Source organism: Myotis daubentonii, chromosome 1 (assembly GCF_963259705.1).
Source record: "Myotis daubentonii chromosome 1, mMyoDau2.1, whole genome shotgun sequence".
Taxonomy (NCBI): Eukaryota; Metazoa; Chordata; class Mammalia; order Chiroptera; family Vespertilionidae; genus Myotis; species Myotis daubentonii.
This window is the reverse complement of record NC_081840.1, coordinates 186,146,180-186,166,479: the sequence shown is the minus strand read 5'-3', so window position 1 is coordinate 186,166,479 and position 20,300 is coordinate 186,146,180. Positions and strand designations below refer to the sequence as shown.

Below are 20,300 nucleotides of genomic sequence, written 5' to 3'. Positions count from 1 at the left end.
GACCATCTTCAATGAAAGAATAAGAAAATACTTTGCTCTACTGTCTAGTGTGGGTAGGCACATGAGCCCTTCTTTGGTGAAGTCATTCCTCTGGTGTATTCTGAGTGTGTGGTATTGCTGAATGACTCTTCCAAACATGTGTTGACTGGAAGAAAGTGAAATGATTCCATTATCTATAGTCAGTTATTATTAGTTGTGGTTTTACAGTAACATTCACACATCTAATTAAAATACAGGAAAATTGAAACTTTAAAAAAATCAGGGATCAAAATACCACACATCAACACTTGCGTAATCCATGTAGAGATAGTGTTTGAAATGGGCTGTGGAGAATCTGACTGTGCACCTGGCCGCCTGCTTCAGGTGTGGTTTTGGTTCTGAAGGACAGTGATGAGAAGAAAGGGATCACTGGTGCCAGCATATATCCCATCAGACAGCTTTGTATGAAAGCCCTTACTTTTTGCCTGTATGCATAGGCAAGGGAAGGTTTCTGTCTCTGTCCCTTCAAATTTCACCTGAGTGCATATCCTCCAAATTTATTTCTGATTTGGTTAATTAATAATTGCCTATTTTATATTTATTTATTTATTTTACATATATTTTTATTGATTTCAGAGAGGAAAGTAGAGGGAGAGAGAGATAGAAACATCAATCATGAAAGAGAATCATTGATCGGCTGCCTCCTGCATGCCCCCTACTGGGGCGTGAGCCTGCAACCCAGGCATGTGCCCTTGACCAGAATCAAACCCAGGACCCTTCAGTTCGTAGGCCGACACTCTAGCCACTGTGCCCTTTAAATCAAGATGGTAATCTATATCAGGGATCAACTATTACATTGCAGAAAAGGCAGGTACATTTCCATAATGTTCTTATTATGTTTTCCCATAACTCATAGCTACACTGACTTTAAAGATAACCAGGAATTTACTCTTTGTAAAACACACACACACACACACACACACACACACACACACACCACATTATGATATACATTCACCCTAGTATAGTTGGTCTGAATGAATATTCTTAAAAATAATGTGGCACACCATATCACAGTAAATGAAATTCCCTTTGTTTTTATTAAGAGTAACAAATTCTTTTAGGTTACTAAGCTATCACCCCAAATTTACTTTTTGGGGGGATTAAAAAACTATTTGAAGGGGTTTTCTCCTTACTTTATAAGTTTTCTGACTTTTTACTGGAAACTCTGCAAAGGAATACTGAATGGCTTGGAAATAACTCAGGACATGGTGTTAGTTTACCTAGGGCACTAGATGAGATAGTAACTTGACTACATTTCTTCAAATAAAAATACATAGATTTAAAAACTTGGATATATGCTGTGAACACACATTATCTCAGTTCCCAAAATACTACATCCAGGAATTTATCCCATTGAGAACTGTAATGAGCTTACAGAGATAACATTCAAGGATATCCACTGCAGATTTACTTATGATAGCAAAGAGTTGGAAACAGTCTAAGCACCCAACAACATGGGAACATTTAAGGAATGATGGCATATCTACACAAAGGGATGCTTACAGCCAATTATATTCTGAAGAATACTTGCATTAGATTACATGTGGTAGAAATCCAAATATGTGTTTAGCTTTGCAGAGCTTGCAGATTGTGAATACAATTCTCTGTCTGCCAATAAGTAGTGTTTCACATTCATCTATTTTAACAGTAAAAGACTTGGCATTTTCTTAGCTGAGTAGAGTATTACTACATTTTTATTCTAGTTCTGCTTTTACAAAACACAGCCTGCCATATGTGTCCCTTTCATAATGTGCGGCAGTTTTAAAGAGCATACCCTCACAGAGTGATGCTTTAGGAATTAATAATTTATTGAAAGGGCCCAAAAAATATTCATTTCCATTCCTTTTTGTCATAGACCCATATTTGTTTCTGCAAAATATGTAGTCCAACTGGAAAAACATAAACTTCTGGGACATTTTTTATATGATTTTGATGGCCAAGGAATTTGTAAATCAAATTAAAACCGCTTTCTACCTGTTACATATTTATTAAATTTATTAAATATTCTTGCATAGTAAGTTATTTTTTCATCATCAAATGCACTTTAGGGATTCTGGCCTATAAACTCTAAGTGGAAGCTAGTTAATCCTAGAATAATTAATCCTATTAATCCTTTTACACCATTAATCCTAGAATAATTATGTAAAGAAAAGACTCCTCTCTCCCCCTACTACCAAAAGACAAAATTAATCACTCACTAGTGACATTATTTTCCTGGAATCAGCTGGAGATCAAAGTCACATAACAATAGTGGCTAACACAGGTAAAATCAGGGCATTTTTAGCTCATTTATGCATGGCCTTTTAAGCTATCTATTTTTTTTAATATACTAGAAGCCCAGTGCACAAAATTCGTGGATGAGGCGGGGGCGTCCCTCAACCTGGCCTGCACCCTCTTCAATCTGGGACATCCCTCTCACAATCTGGGACTGCTGGCTCCTAACTGCTCACCTGCCAGCCTGTCTGCCTGATTGACCCCTAACCACTCCTTTGCTGGCCTGATCACCCCCAACTGCCTCCCCTGGCTGCCTGATCACCCCCAACTTCCCTCCCTTGCCAGCCTGATCGCCCCCAACTGCTCTCCCCTACCAGCCTTATTGCCCACAACTGCCTTCCCTACCAGCCTAATCGCTCACAACTGCCCTCCCCTGCTGCAACCCACCTCCTACGCCGGGACTGGCCTCCTCCACACCCCACAGAGCCACGGGACCCCCAGGCCTCATGGCATGGAGTGGCCACCGGGCCCCGCCTCTGCTGTGAACGTGGCCATTTTGTGGTGGCCATTTTGTGATGACTTCACGCGAGGGTGTGATGCCACCTAGGCTTTTATTATATAGGATTTTTTTTATTGATTTCAGGGAGAGGGAGAGAGAGAAACATCAGTGATGAGAGAGACTCATCAATCAGCTGCCTCCTGTACACCCTTTACTGAGAATTGAGCCCACAACCTAGGCATGTGCCCTGACTGGGGATCAAACCATGACCCTCTGGTTCAGGGCTCAATGCTCAACCAAGCAAGCCATCTTTGTATTTTGTTCTAAAGAAATAATGGGATATTTGCAAAATAAATTGAGTTGCTAAAATTACCCAAAGGTGATTAATGGTGGAATTTTATTTATACTTTGATTTTTTTTTGAAAAAAGAAGTTTGAAGCAACTTACTTAAAAAAAGAGACATTTTGTTACATAGAAAGGCCACTTAAAGTAACTTAATACCACAAAACTGTATATAACACAATATTCATATTGTATTTGACATTTCAATTAGAAAACTAAGAAGCCAAAGGCAACTGTCATTAATTGAATGCTACTGTTTGCCAAGCACCATGCTCTGTGTTTTCATCTACTTAGCATTATTTTTACAGCAAACAGAGGGCAAGGGGTGGGGAGTGTTACTGTGTTTACTTTTATAAATGTGAAATATAGTCTTACCATTAGTATAAGATCACATGAAGCCCAAGTTCTCTCCGTGACTCAGACTGCACGCCTGTGCAGACCTAATGGCAAACCTTATTCCCTACTGGGTGTCTGCTAGTTCTCCACGTAGAGCTGTCAGTGTCATCTGTCTTCCCACATGAAGAATTCCTCAGACCATGCTTTGTCCTATTATGCTACTTGGAACAGAATGACTGCTGTATGTCCATATTCCCCTGGAATCTGTGATTTGGACATTTCTGGAATTTCTGCTCACCTCTCTTTCCCCTCCTGCCAATTCTTGCTACTACTGCCAGGTAAGACACTCCCAAGACTTGCAGAGGCACAGCTGTTTCACCTTCTCGTTTCTTCTTAACAGCCCTACAGTGCCAGCCAAGCTAATTAAATTATAAGGCACAAATGAGAGAAACTACTCAAATAATGTTCTGTCTCTTCTTAGAAGCTCTTTCCTCCTCACTAGCGTGGGGCTAGGGGAGGGGGGAGAGTATGTCACAAGGAAAACTTTGAATTTCTTAGTCAGAATTCTGAGGATTTATTTGTTACCTTAAGATGTCTGACAGGTGCTTACTGAACTGTATTCAATTGCTTTCTCACATGAACACATTTCCAACTTAAAGTATATAGAACAAGAGCCTTGGTGACTCTTGTTTTCATATGGGATGCTTCCTTTTGTCTTTCTCCCCGTTAGACTAACAGTGCCATTTTCCCAGGACTGGCCTATTAAGCTAGTCTAAAGCTACACTCTCCCTCCCTCTCTTCATTTCCTCAACACATTTACTGAGCACCAAGTAGTGCCAGGCAATGGGTTCAGTGCTGGGTGTCCCACAAAACTGACTTAGTTACTGCCCTCATGGAGCTTGTAGTCTACTTTAAACAGGCATTAGTCAAATAGCAACATGCAAACAGAATGCAAAAATTAAAAAAACTTGTGAGAAAGGAAAGTGCAGGGACTGGGTGCATATATAGAGGGGCACTTGGTCTCCTATTGGGTTTGGCGTCACCACAGAAGGCATCTCAGAGGAGTTGAATGGCTGGCATAAGCTTTTCAAGGGTTCATTACTAATAGACAAGAAAGACCTTTGCAGTTTCCTTTCCTTTTATCAGTTTTCACTGGGCACCTTTTGTCCATCTGGTGTGATTTTATTGCAGTGTGTTTCAGTTGCACCAGTCATCTTCCACACAGTAGGGACATTCAAGTTCACCAGGACAGGGCTCTGTCAGCTACCCTCCCACTCCCAATGCCAGCCTACTGTGTTTACACCCCCATTAGGCTACATGGGAAGGGTGAGTTATGGTCAGAGAAGAACTCTACCACAAAGTCTGAAGCTTTCCAATCCACTTTGGTGAATTTTGTTCGTTTTTAAACACAAGTTTTAGCCTTTTATGGTAGCTTTATTGTTTTGTTTTATTTATTTGCTTTTAATAATCATTTTCTTAATTTCAAACAATGTATTCCCTTGATTTCCTTGCTTTTATCTCAGGTCTTTTTAGAGTCCCATGGGTTATTTCAGTGTTTCCAAATGAATATGGATGTGTTGCCCTTATTTTTTGTTTGGTTCTTGTGTCACCAAACATGTAATAAGGAACTAGTAATTCTCACAAAACACAGCTTGTAGGCAAGGTAACAGAGCCAACCATTAAATCCCTGAGAGAACAGAGAGCTTTTCTCATTCTCTCAAAGTGCCCGTTCTTTCCCGACTTTGGCTCATACACTGACCTCATTTATGACAGTGAACTCTGTGAGATTTGGTACCGAAAAATGTTTAATAATATTGTTTTGAATGTTCTACAGAGAACCAAAATTAAAAGTAACACCGCTCATTTTGTTGGTAGGTGTTACTATTTGTTTCAACTGTTGTTACATGATTATTACAGTTCAAGGTTGTGCCACTCCCTGTTTGTGGGGGTGGGGTCTCAAATGAGAGTGAGATTATTCATTATATTTGTCACCACAGTCTCTCCAGTCTGCTGGGAATTGATATTATCCTCAGACCAAAAAGGTGGGGTGTGGGGAGGTCTTTGCTTGGTGGTAGAGATAGATCCTTATTGGCTTTGAAGGAAAGTGTCAGAGTGCCCAATGAACTGCTTTTGTCAGTGGGAAGGAAGATATGAAAACAAAGACTGGTAGTGGCTACAAAAGACATCCAGATGAGTTGTGGTGAACTTGTACTATCACAAGACTATAGTTTGATTCAGCGATCTTAAAATTCTGCAAAAGCAGTGATCCCACTGTGAGCTTGACAGCTTCCCAATACGTTCCCCCCCTGAGATTGATGGTGATATTAACAAGTATGATTTTTAAGTATTGTATAATGATGTGTGACAACATTGGGAAGATGTGTACAGCTCAGTGAAGTGATATTTTTCAAATAAGTAATGCATGATATCACTATATCCACTCAAAATGTAAGGTAGACCAGTATTGGTTTTAATACTATAGACTATGGAAAGCTCATTGAAATGGCTTCAAATTACACATTGCAACTACCCTGTAGAAACGGTTTCTTGTCTAGTTTTGATGTAGATTCAAAGAAAGATGACCACAACTATCTTAGAAGTCTTTTAGAACACTTCTCCCTTTTCCAACTACATGTGAGTATGATGCTGGATGCAAAAGCAGATTGAGAATCTAGCTTCTTCTATTACCTGGACATTAAAAGATTATCCAAATTGTAAAACAGTCCCTCTCTTCTCATAATTTTTTTGTTGTCATCTTGGGATATGTGGTTATTTTAATTAAAATCTATAATTTTAACATGTAATGGGATTATTATTGTCTTTTTTAAAAGAATTAAATAAATATTTAAGCAGTTTGTCAGTTTTGATTGCTTATATGATAAAGTCAATGGACATAAGCCACATAAAAAAAGTTCTTTTGGGTCTTCAATAATTTTTAAGACTGTAAAGTAGGCCTGAAACAAAAAAATTTGAAACCCACTAATTTGCATAATGACACTGTTTTCATTCATGTCTGTACAAATGAACATATGAGAGGCCTATCTAAAAATAGCAGGGTTTTATTTTGTTTTCTGGCACTTATCATTGCCAGACACTGTGTGCAGTATTTTATTTATTTATTTATTTCTTAGCTACCTTCCCTATGAAAAAGTCGACTCCATAAGGAAGAGATTATTGTCTATCTTGTTCATTGTCTTATCCCTTTCACTTTCTCTGATACCTGGCACATAATAGCTATTCTGCAAATATCTGTTGAAATAATGAGAATATTTCACATCTGGATATTTTCCTTATAGTGCTAAAATTTTAGAGATTCTCTGTATAATTCTTTTTAATTATGCCTCACACCTTTGCTGTTATTTTTACATCTCTCATGGATGTTTATACTCCCTAACAAGTCCAGTCAGTTTTCACATAGTGTTCTCTTCTGCTTAAACCCCTCATCACCGTCTCTTCACAACATACACTCATATAGAGATGAGTTTTATTTTTCCTGCCAACAACGCTGACCACTGTGGCCAGATACAGTCTCTTAGCTGCACAGTCCATCCTAGGTGTGCTGGAGCCCACAAGGTAAGAATGAAGTTCTGTTGCAAAATGGGAAAGAATGCCTCTCCATCATGGTAGTCTCTCTTAGAATGGCGCAAAACATAATACAGAATTTTTAAGAGCTGCCAATTCTTTATTTATTGGAGTCTCCGCTCTACATTCCTAAATGGACTCATGGGAGCCTGGAGTAAAGCCCGATCTGAGCTATGAATACTGAGATCTACCTAGACTCACCTCTCCCATATCAATAAATATGATGCTGCCTTCAGCCCATCACATACAACTGGTCCCCTCTTTCTTTAGGGCAGGATCTCAAACTTGGTCACACATTTCAATTAATTGAGGAACTTTAAAAATGCTGATGCGTGAGTCCCACACAGAGAAATTCTGATTTAGTTGATTTGAGATGCAGTCTGGTCATTGAAAGTATTCAAAGTTCCCCTGTGCAGACCGTGGTGAGATGTCCCTTGGAGGCTCCTCTGCCCGCCCCATGGGGACTTCTGTGATGCCCATTCCTCCAGCTCATTCTGGATACACCCAGCCGTGGTGTTTTCAATAACTTAATGCAATGTAAAACTGGCTATTTCCAACATTTTCAATGGAGAAACTATGTCTTTAGTAAATTCAGGATACACATGAACTAGAATGTGATCCATTGAAAGTGAATCGGCCTTTCTCTGAAGTGCATAGTGGGAATTGAGACTCCAGCTTTATCTCCAGCCACTGCCCTAGGCATGCATCCTAGACTCTAACCATCTCAAATTCCTTTCGGTTTCCTTAAACCTACAAAGTTCATTGGAAGTTTCTATTTTTGTTCCTGATGTTGTTTATATACTCTGGTTTTTCTGTTTAGAACAGTTTTTCTGACCTTTTCATCTACTTTTCAAGGCATCTCTTAGAATCAACACAGTCCTTTGGAAAACAAGACCTCTCTGCCGCAGGCTAAGTTAGCACCCCCTCCCTAACTCATCTTCCTCTACATCCTGGACATTTCTACATCACAATGCCATACTGTAGTATAATTGTCTGTCTTTCTGGTTTGACCATGGATTTTAAAAAGTACACTATGTTTTTAAAAAATATATAGCTTTATTGATTTCAGAGAGGAAGGGAGTGGGAGATAGAAACATCAATGATGAGAGAGAATCATTGATCGGCTGCCTCCTGCACACCCCCCACTTTGGATTGAGCCTACAACCTGGGTATGTGTCCTGACTGGGAATTGAACCGTGACCTCTTGGTTCACAGGTCAAGGCTCAACCACTGAGCCGCAATAGCCTATGTTTTGTTGTTGTTGTTAATCCTCACCCAAGGATATTTTTCCATTGATTTTTAGAGAGAGTGGAAGGGAGGAAAGAAGGAGAACAGAGAGGGAGAGAGAGAAACAGAGATATGAGAGAGACACACTGATTGGTTGCCTCCCATATGTGCCTCCACTGGGTCCAGGGATGAACCTGCAGCCCAAATACCTGCCCTTGACCAGGAATCAAACCTGCAATCCTTCAGTACACGGGCCAATGCTCTAAGTGGTTCTCAACCTTCCTAATGCCGCGACCCTTTAATACAGTTCCTCATGTTGTGCTGACCCCCAACCATAAAATTATTTTCGTTGCTACTTCTTAACTGTAATTTTGCTACTGTTATAAATCGTAATGTAAAAATCTGATATGCAGGATATATTTTCATTGTTCGTGATCCACAGGTTGAGAACCGCTGAACCTGCCAGGGGTACTATGTATTTTTTTAAATTTATGAATTATCAGTTATCTAGACAGAGCCAAATATACAATTGAACAATAAGCAAATGAAAGATGACTTGATGTCACTAATAATCAGACAAACATAAACTCAAAATTAGATAATTTTTCATACATTAAATTAGCAAAAAATAAAAAATCTGATGAAATCAAATGTTGGCAGGGTTAGTAAAAGTGTAGGACAAATACGTATGTGTATGATATAACACATACAAAAGAATACTTTAGTATGTCTTGCTCTTTGATTTATGCCATGCTACATCATCATGTTGTGCTATTTCTTTGAAACAAATGCTGATTGCCACTGGATTATTTTATGACCCAGTAATGTATCACAACTAACAGTTTGAAAAATGTCAAATTATAACACAACATACGCGTGCACAGAAATTTTCTTTTCTTCTAAATGTTTTGTCCAGGCTAATATGTAAATAACTTTGCTATATTGTAAGCAAGTATAGGGTAATTTTTATGTGCCAGGCAATGTGCTAAGCACTTTAGCACAATCTTTAATCTTATATAATAAAAGAATAATATGAAAATTAACTGACTCTGCAACAAATAGGGAGCCTCCCATAGTGGCCAGGGCAGGATGCTGGCAGCGGCGCCCCTGCAACATGAGCCCAGCATCCGCGCCCCAGCCACTGGGAGGGAGGGGAGGGGCCTCTGGCCAGAAGCCAGGGTGAAGGACGCTAGTCTGGATGCTTTTATAGAAATAAATTAGAGATTTATTTAAGGGTCTTAGAGTTGCAAACTGAGAACACAGGCAAATACACAGAAGTATTTCAAAGAAGAAAGATTTAAAGTTCTTATAGTATAAATTACATTCTTGAGAATTATTCATCCTGTATTCTTACCGCTAGGATTGGTCTAAGGATATCAGCAGGTGTCAGGCAGTCTGGCTAATGGATGTCAGGTAGATGTATGTGTGAGTCCTTCAGAGGGTAATCAGGTGGCCTGGATACAGGAGTTTGTCAGTGGGTAATTAGAGGGTTAAATGGAAGTCCAGATGTGTATCTAGCATTTATACAGGATGTGGAAAGTTCAAAAAAGCTTAAGTTCCCAGGATAGTTAGAAGGAGAATGAAGTCTTTCCTCATGCCCTAATCTTCATAATGTTAATAATTTTAACAGGTTAGTTAAAATGACTTCATTTCATATATTCCCTATTTTCCTCTCTCTTCAGTCTCTATGGATGGAAAAATCATTCCCTTCTTCCCATCTAGGTTCTTTGGTCTGATAAGCAAATTGACATACATAAACAGGAGAAAAACAAAAGTTTAATAATATGTAACATCCTGTGTACATGGGACAGAACCAGGAAAACTGGGTAACTCCTTAAAATGGCCAAAGCCATCACCTTAAATACTGTTGTTACCAGAGAAATGAGTGGGCCAAATTTACCTGTCATTCGTGGGAGTCGAATTCTTGGGGCACCACTGAAATAAGCATTTTCAGAGGCCCCCACAGGAAAATGAGATATAGTAAAATACTTTATTTGCATGGAGTTACATTCCTAGGGTCCAAGATTCCATGTTCCTTAGTCCAGTCTTAAAAACCAGCAAAACCAGAAGCAGGGCCAATGTCCAGAGTCTCCATTCCATGTTGCAGCCGGGTCCAATTCAGCATCAGACTAATTAAAGTCCATCAGTTTATTGTATGGAGTCCACATGGCCAAGGACCACATGGACAAATGCTGGAGACTGTTCCCCCTGCAACAACAGGAATCCCAAGACAGCTAGAGGGGCAAGATCTAAAAGTCAAGAGCATTCCTTTGTCCAGGAGTTTAAATATTCCGGTTTCGTGCCCTTGTGGTGGCCATGCCTGTTCTGGCCACTGACTTGCTCCCAAGTGTGACTGACCAAAAAGCACCTTCCCATGTCACCCAGACCTTACTGGGCATGTGTCTATTGTCCAAGCCCTTCCCCAACAATATGAGGGGAGAATGTTAATTGCAACTTCTTGGCAAAGCTGTATAAATGGCATTTTTATATTAACTAGTCTTCCCTTTACACCTTTCCTGCTAAATAACCAGATTATTATAACCATATAAATTCAATTTGAGTCTTATACTCTATATACAGTATAGCATGGTGGTTGGTAATATAGATACTTGCCTATTTCCCCCACAGGCGCCTGACCTCCACCCATGCCTTAAATGCACCATTGTCCATTTGAAGGGAGCAAGGTTAAGTTGATGGGAGGAAGAAAAAAGCAGCACACGTCTTGCCCTCACATGTCCACTGGACTTTACAGAGAAAAGGTTCCAGGTAGAAGCTGATGGAAATATTCAAGAGTGATCTCATAACTTTCTGAGAACAAAGGAACCTAGTACTATTCTGGCACCTGATGGATTAGAAGCTTTGGAAGCCTCCAGAAATTGTCCTTGGTGTGGATATTATTCTCATGAGAAACATCATAAACCAAACAGGTATCAGATGGATACTGAGCAACCAGGGAAAGAGAGAAAAGGGGATATGCCCTATGGTCATTGCCACTCACTCACTGGTTTATAAGCACTTCCAGAAGATGTTTAGAAATAGCAGGAAGACCCTTGGGGGAAGACACTTACTACTACTGTAGGTTGTGTTTAGCTAGGTTGCATATAGCTGTTATGTAACTGCTTCCGGAGCAATAATGCTGAAGGAAAAACTTCTAATCTAGAAAGAAACGTGTGCATTAATACAAATTCCATTGCAATTACTCTTGTAATTTATGTAGTCGGACAGCTTCCAGCTGGAGGAGCCAGCCACCTGAATAAGCATTTTCATGGTGTTACTTTTACATCCAAACAGGAGTTCTGGTTTTGTTCCCAGTCTCACCTCTGACTCATCATTGTGAAACTAAGAAATCACTTAGCCTCTCAGCACCTCAAAATCTCTCTTCTGTGAATGAAGATAATGGGTCAACCTTCTCTTGCTTCACTGAATTGTTGTGAAGTTTAATTAGATAATGTTTCCATAGCTCTTTGAACTATACTAATTAAATTTATGTGTAAATATGGAACTTCCTTTTATCAGGATGCCTTGACTGGGCTTAAAGACTTTAAGATGACTATGATAGGAGGATTCATCGGGAAAGGATTAATGTTTTTGTAATTCATGTGAACTTAATTCAGACATTGTCAAATAGGCATATGAATATTGGGTTCTAAATGGTAAGAATAAAGATATAGCCTGACACTTACTCAAGGGCTAATGGTTGTACCTTCCTATCAGTAAATTTAGGTCTTAGGGTGTAGAATCATGTTTGGTGTGTACTTTAGGTATTGGTATTGTTTTTTAAAACATTATATTTATTTAGTTTATTTTGCTAAGATAGCACTGGTGATTAATTTCTTATTTCTCATATAGGAATTATAAAGTAACAGATTTGCAATCACTTAACAAAAAAGTCATAATTTTGAAATAGTGTAATTCTGTGTAGATCATCCATTGGTTAGGCTACTTATCAACCCAAGTAATTTCACCCACAGCAGATAGATCTTAACTGAATCAGAAATCTATTTTACTAAATTTCCTGTTAAGAATACTTCACCCTGAAATATTTATTTTTGAAAATATGCATTCATAAAGGGCTTTTTCTACTGCCAGAAATAAAATCATAAATGGATTGTCTTGAAGAAAAAAAACACCGTAATTCCATAAAATTATGTTGGACTTTAGGGTATAATTATATATATAAGCTAGAATTTTTTAATGTTGATATTATAAGTGTGTAACAACTAAATTTTATATATTACTGGATATCCCTAATTCCTCTGCAAAATTTATTTTTCTAACCTTTGCAAAATGTTCAATGTGGCTTTTGGCTTAGAACAAAGACTAAATCTTAAAACCTAAGAGGTTTTCTCTACTCCAGGGGGAATTTAACTTTCTGAGGTAATTGTGCTTGGAGGTTTTGGGCCAGCCAGGAGGGAAAAGGAACGAGTCAGAAGGAAATGGAGAAACATAGCTGGGGGGGAAGAGGAATAATAAGATAAAGACTATTAGATCTGTGCTAAGATTTGAAAGGAGCTAGATGAGGGAACATTTTTAGTTTCTCTCTCTCTCTCTCTCTCTCTCTCTCTCTCTCTCTCTCTCTCTCTCTCTCTCTCTTTTGCCTTGGCCAAGACATCTTTTAAAGGAATAATTTTGGCATCTGAATACCTTTGGATATGCCCTCAAAATCATTTAATAATACAGACCATTGAATGCTTGGAATTTTATTCCTTTACTAGTGGCCCAGTGCACAAAATTTGTGCACGGGGCAGGAGGGTGTTCCTCAGCCCAGCCTGCACCCTCTCCAATCTGGGACCCCTCAAAGGCTGTCCTACTGCCGGTTTAGAGGGATCAAGCTTAAACCGGCAGACAGATATCCCTCTCGCAATCCAGGACTGCTGGCTCCTAACTGCTCACCTGTCTGCCTGATTGCCCCTAACCACTCTGCCTGCTTGCCTGCTTGCCCCCAACTGGCCCCCCTGCTGGTCTGCTTACCCCCAATGGCCCTTCCCCCCACCAGCCTGATCACCCACAACTTGGCCTCTAACGCCCTCCCCTCTTGGCCTCTAACTGCCTCTACCTCGGCCCCGCCACCATGGCTTTGTCCAGAAGAACATCTGGAAGGTCTCCTGGAAGGTCTTCCAGTCTAATTAGCATATTACCCTTTTATTAGTATAGATAGAGTCCTGGTGCACGGGTGGGGGCCAGCTGGTTTGACCTGAAGGGTGTCCCGGATTAGGGTGGGGGTTCCCTTGGGAAGTGGGGCAGCCTGGGCAAGGGGCCCATGGTGGTTAGCAGGCCAGCCATGCCCCCATGGCGTGAGGGTCCCCAGTGGGGGGTCATGACCAGCCTGGGTGAGGGGATGAGGGCTTTTTTCAATCTAGCCACACCCCCTTCAGGATGGAGGTCCCCACTGGGGAGTCTGGCCAGCCTGGGTTAGGAGCTGATGGCTGTTTGCAGGCTGGCCAAGCCCCCCAGCGGGGACCCTCACCCCATGAGGGTGTGGCCAGCCTTGGTGAGGGGCTGATGGCTGTTTGCAGGCTGGCCACACTCCCTTCAGGAGGGGGTCCCCACTGGGGTGCTTGGCCAGCCTGGATGAGAGACTGATGGCTGTTTGCAGGCTGGCCACGGCCCCGGGCAACCCAGGCTCCCAGACCCTCCTTGAGTGGAGGCCAGAGTGGCTGGAAGCAGGTATCTGGGATTTATTTATCTTCTATAATTGAAACTTTGTAGCCTTGAGCGGAGCCTAGGTCCGGCCAGGGTAGGCGGGAAGCTTGGCTTCCTCCATCTCTGGGGGCAACCCAAGCCTCCTGTTTGCTCCAGCACCATGGCCGCCGGCATCTTGGTTGGGTTTATTTGCATACTCGCTCCTGATTGGCTGGTGGGCATGGCTTGTGAGCGTAGTGGAGGTACAGTCAATTTGCATGTTTCTCTTTTATTAGATAAGATTTTCTAAAAGACCTCTCAAATGAACACTTTTGTGTACATCAAAAGTTCATCAGAATGGCTACTATAGTTCTAAATTATCCTTGGTAAAATGATGCCATTTAGAAGGTAAGTATAAGAATTTGGGATATGGTCTAAAAATACATGTAAGATGCAGTAATCTACCTCAGAGGGGCATAGTCTTAAGTTTAGACTGAGGTAAGGGGAGTCTAGGACTGGTCAATTGAAAGTGCTGCTTGTGTTCCTTGTGCCTCAGCCCTCCCCCGCCCCCCTCCACCCACACACACAACCACCTAATTTCTAGCCCATCTCCAGCTGCCAACCGACTCTACTTATTTGCAGTTCCCAGCAGATAGAAAGGACTGGAGAGATTTCACAGAAAATAAAAGTAAGACAAGACTGAAGAAAGTTCTCATAAAATCTTGCTAAGGGACTTGAGGCAAAATTTTTCTATAGGATTTTCCAAAGTTCAAAAGACACTGAATTCTTTGGTCCTTGGGGTCATTTTGAAGAGTAGATTCATTCAGTTTACCTCCATCCCCTTCCTGTGAAAATGTCCCTTATAGATATGGAATAAAAAATTAGAGCAACAAAACCACATTGTGTTGTAAGTAATAACACCCAATCTCTATCAAGGATAAACATTTTTTAACTGTGTAATTAAAGGATTCCTAAAAGGGACTTCTTATTCAGAGAAACAAAATAAATTCAGCATTTGGGGAGCTGTAATGAAAATAGGTCAGTTCAGACTCAATGCAAAACTCATCTTCCCAATTAGAGAGACCAACAGCTTCCTGTCCCAGCAAGAGGGTCAAGGGGCCACAGAGGGCATCCACGGTTTCCAAGTTGAGGTCTTGGATCATGGACAAGAGAAATTCTTAATTAGATCTTTGTGGATCCCCAATATTGTTGAATACTGGCTCTTCCCAAATATCACCCAAACAATCCATTGATAAGACAGATCTGAGTTTATGGTTACTGAAGTATGAAGGAGCACCTTCGGAGCCGCGGTGTGCTGAGCTAGCTCCGATCAGCTCAGAAGCTGGATCCTGAGCATTTCTTTCCAATTCCCTGTTCAGTGATGTCACCTTGGTAACTTGAAGTTAGCCAATATAGGAATATTTCTACCAAACAAATCATTAAAGTCCACAAATCAGGGATATATTTTTATCTTCAGGGTTCCAGATTGCTTTAGTAGCATCTTAAGTTATAGAAGCAAAGTTGGGATATTTAGGAAATGTTGAAGTTTGCATTAAGGCAAGTCTTTTAATGCAGAGGCTTGATTAAGATTGGGTAAGGATAATAATATACTGTAAAAGTTTAGGATTGGTAGACAAAGAGAGGGTTTTGAAGCAAGGTTTTCTAACAATCTTGGAGAATAGTCATGTGATGCTATCTACTGAAAAGTCAGACAGTTTGATGTTAATTAAAATGAATTTTTCTCTAAGTTCCTGATATAAAATTACTTGCAACTTCTATCTTCTGAGTGAGAGTTTCCTGGAATACTAGTAATAAAGTCATGTTGGTGAAGACAGTGGAATAGTAAAGTCAAGTTAATGTACACAGTAAGCTAATGGGTGTGGATGGTTTCGGTTCTCACATATAATACTTGAGCCTTCAAATTATATAAGAATTAAGGAGAGGCTTCAATGGAATTATCATACATAAACATAAAGCTCATTGGAAATATTCTCTTGAAATAATTTTCAACTTTATAAAAAGAAAGAAAAATCTGACTCCACATCCTAATGATATGTATGTCTTTTCTTTACCAAACATTTAAATAGCTTTTGATGCCCTTTCACTATTATCAAGTGATAAGGATTTAAATATATTGCACTTATATACTTTGGGAACTAACTACATCAATCATTTGCTTCTACAAGACAATAATGTAAGTGGATGACTTAGGATATTTAACATAAAAATCTCTATTTTTATGTCCGTCATCCTTTCAATCATTAAGTGAATTTTTAATATCTTTCTTTTCTTAGTTGGACCTTTTATTTGGTCAGAAGTCTACAAGCGTTCAGAAATGAATTAATTGTGAGAAGAAACATTTTTTTTTCCAGTATGACTAGACAAAAGAGAATGTTTAAATCATAGAGTTGGAAGGAATCACTTACCTTCCCAATTCTATCCCATTTTTACCCTATTGTAAATATTTGTAATGAAGGATAAACACAATATAAAGTTTCTCTTTGTAGCATATTTTATTATTCTTAAGACATGCTGATCTCTATGTTGATCTAAAATCTATTACCTTCCTTTGTTCCCTCCTTTCTTAATTCTTCCCTCTGAAAACATACGGAATAAATATATTTTCTGTTCAGTTTAACATATTGAAGACATTGCCACAATTATTGAGTTTTGAACTTGGTTGCATTTTTTTCCTGAGATAGTCAGCCTGAGTTTATTGAACCGCTCCTCTATTTCAGAGGTAGTCAATATGTGGACTAGGACTGGCCCATGATTATCTCTCACTCTTTGAGAACTATATGTTATAGGTCCTCAGGGAGCTGTGCCAGAATATAAATCAACATCCTCTTGCCTTCATTGAAAAAGTCTTGCTATGGAAAAATAAAGCTAGCTGAATTAAATAGTGCTAAACAGTGTGGTTAATGATATAGTTGCTTTACGTTGTGGCACAAGGTTTTTTATATTGTTGCAGATAAACAGTTGAGCTAGCTCATTTGACAGCATTGGTTCTTATAACATAAGTTCTAGATCCTTTCTAATTATTCTTCTCTAGATTACAGCCAATGCTTCCAGAGAGAGAGTCTGCTAAAAATATAATGGAAAATATTACTTCCTTGTATCTGGACACTATTTTTCTTAGCATCATAGCCTAATAGTTTTTAATGAGTTTTAATCAAGTACAACACCTCAGAATTATATATTTATTTATTTTCAAATTCATGCTACTTATAGTTCACTAGAGGCCCAGTGCACAAAAATGTGTGCACTCAGGTGGGGGGGGGGGGTCCCTCAGCCCAGCCTGTGTCCTCTTACAGCCTGGGACCCCTCGGGGGATGACTACCTGCTAGCTTAGGCCTGCTCCCCGGGGGATTGGGCCTAAGCTGGCAATCAGACATCCCTCTGGCAGCCCAGTAGCCCTTGGGGGATGTCCACTTGCCAGCGGGGAGCAGACCTAAGCTGCAGTCAAACATCCTTAGTGCTGCTGAGGAGGCAGGAGAGGCTCCCACCATCACTGCTGTACTGGCAGCTGTCAGCCTGGCTTGTGGCTGAGCAGAGCTCCCCCATGTGGGAGCACACTGATCACCAGAGGGCATCTCCTGCATTGAATGTCTGCCTCCTGGTGGTCAGTGTGTGTCATAGTGATCAGTCATTCCCAGTCTTTCTGCTGTGAGGGTCAGTTTGCATACTACCCTTCTACTATATAGGATAGAGGCCTGGTGCATGGGAGGGGGCTGGCTGGTTTGCCCTTAAGGGTGTCCCGGATCAGGGTGGGAGTCCCGCTTGCGTGCCTGGCCAGCCTGGGTGAGGGGCTGATGGCTGTTTGCAGCTGGTCACACCCCTTTAAGGGTGGGGTCCCCACTGGGGTGCCTGGCCAGCCTGGATGAGGGGCTGATGGCTGTTTTCAGGCTTGTCAGCGACTGAAGCTCCCAGCCTCTCCTTTTTTTCTTTTCTTTTTTTAATTATGGGATTTATTTACCTTCTATAATTGAAACGTTGTTGCCATCCTGCTTGCTCCAGCTCTGAGACCACGGCCTGCTGAAAGCAGGTATCTGGGGTTTGTTTAGCTTCTATAATTGAAACTTTGTTGCTTTCGGAGCTGTTGCTTTCAGAGCTCAGAACCAGGCCGCGGCAGGTGGGGAACCTTGGCTTCCTCCATCACTGGAGCAAGCAAGCCTCCTGCTCGCTTCAGCTGCGTGGCTGCCGGCCACCATCTTGGTTGGCAGTTAATTTGCTAATCACCCTGAATAGCCAATGGGAAGCGTAGCGAAGGTACGGTCAATCACCCTTTTGTCCTTTATTAGATAGGATTATTTCAAAGTGGCTACCTACAAATTATTCTATCCAATTTTGTATTTGTAAATGTAGGGTATGCAGTTATTGTCCTGTAAAACAAAACAACAACAAAAAAAACCCCACCAACTCAGTCACTTTAAACAATAACATTTAAAAGGAAATTCTCATGAGGCTCTGGTTCAGCAGGTCAGTAATGGTGTCTTTGGCTTGTTCCTCTGATCTTGACTGGGCTCTCAAGCATTGGCTGGGGTCTGACTGGTCTAGGACGGTCTCTGCTGAGACAACTCAGCTCTCTTCCACAGGATTTGTATCCTCCAGTAGACAAGCTGGAGCCTGTTCTCATGGCAGTGACAGGGTCCCAAGAGTGGTAGGAAGCACACAAGACCTCTGTAGGGATCAGCCTCAGCTCTGCATAGAGTAGATCAGAGAAGGGTAGAAAATGGACCTGGAGGTGGACAAGGAGAAAATAACTATCACCATGCCAATGTGTTCTTCAAAGTTCTTTATAAAAAATTTGAAAATGTCACTGACAAATATTTTCCATGGAATACCTAATGGACCTTACGGATGCATTGATCAACAGTTTAGAATATTTTATTTAAACAGCTATGACTGTACCAACAAGAGTTTTCATCCAATCCATGTTTTTCCATGCTGTTAATAAGGGTTCAAATTTGACGCTTCAATTAAGAAATCATCTGTAGTTTCCTGAACATAGGAATGATCATCACTGCATTATTTATAGCAAAAAAATACTGGAACAAATGCAGGGCTGAATAATTTAATATGGTAATCCACATTATAAGTTATTCCATGTGGTTTTTAAATTTTAAATAATTGATGAAATGGGAAAATGCTCACAATTTAATTTTAATGACAAAGTGTTAAGATACATAGTGAAGCACAATATATACAAAATTACAGACATCATATTTGATACCCAATATAGAAATATTTTGAAATCATAGAAAGAAATGCAATAAAAATATACTTATTATCTTTGGATGGCAAGGTTATATTGATTTTTGTTTTTATCTTAACATTTTTAGATATTTTCCAGATTTTCTACAATAAACATACATAACATCATATCAGAAAAAAATAAACATACATTTAATATTTTTGTATTTTGTAATTTTCCTGGGAATTAAAATAAAGCTCACATTTCCCTCTACTTTGAAAATTGTGCATTTGTCCATTGCCAATCTGATATTTTCTGAAAATTGTTATGAACAGTTATAATTGGAAAGGAGAGTATAGTAGCTAGAATTTAATAAGCATTTCAAAAGCATAATAGCAGATTTTAATAAGTATTTTAAAAGCATAATAGTTAGATTTTAATAAGTATTTCATCAACATTTTCATCTTAAAAATATTTCCTGCAGTCATACGAATGCATGGTGTTTTTTTTTCTATTGAATGCCAAAAAGAAACAGGACTTTATTATTATCTTGGAGCAATATTAAATTTCTATTCTAGAACCAGTAAAAAGGAAGAGGTCTGTGGGACAGAATGGGAAAGCAGGAGGAAAATATCTCCATTGATGCTTCATTGGTTATATCATTATGTGACTGAGGGACCTATGAGATAACTATATTTATTTTGACACCGATTATTTCTTTATAGCCTTTAAATTCTTACTAACGCTGAAAATCATATGTCATGAGGCTACATTTAAGCCATCTGGAATACTTAAATGAATGCATTCAGATGCTAGAATAAAGCCTCTGAAAACACAACAGGTAACTCTTTTCCTGCAAAGGATGTAGAATGTGAAGGTGAGTAAATCACCGACCAGACACAATGTCTACCAGAGGCATTGTAGTAAAGTTGTCCACAAATTCTCTGATTCTCCTCCCACTGAGAAGTGGAGTCTCTACCCCTCCTCGTAAATGTAAGTGGATTCTGTAGGGTAGAATATAGCAGAAGTGACACTGCGCCAGTTTTCAGGTTTCAGCCTTAAGTGACTGGCAGCTTCTAATTCCTGATTCTTGGAAAACTCATTCCACGAAGTCACCTGCCAGGCTGTGAGAAGCCTAAGCAACCTGGAGTATTCATACCTGTAGGCCCCAGCTGACAGCCCCAGCTGAGCTCAGCCAACTGTGAGCATCAATGCAGACATGTGAGTGAGCCTTTTTGGAAA

The 20,300-nt window shown here is 40.0% G+C and overlaps 1 protein-coding gene across 6 annotated transcripts in view; it reads left to right on the top strand.

The window, feature by feature from the left end:
* The window catches only part of MTHFD2L (methylenetetrahydrofolate dehydrogenase (NADP+ dependent) 2 like), a 113,642-nt gene that overhangs the window by 69,997 nt on the left and 23,345 nt on the right, over window positions 1-20,300 (top strand). The window lies entirely within an intron of this gene.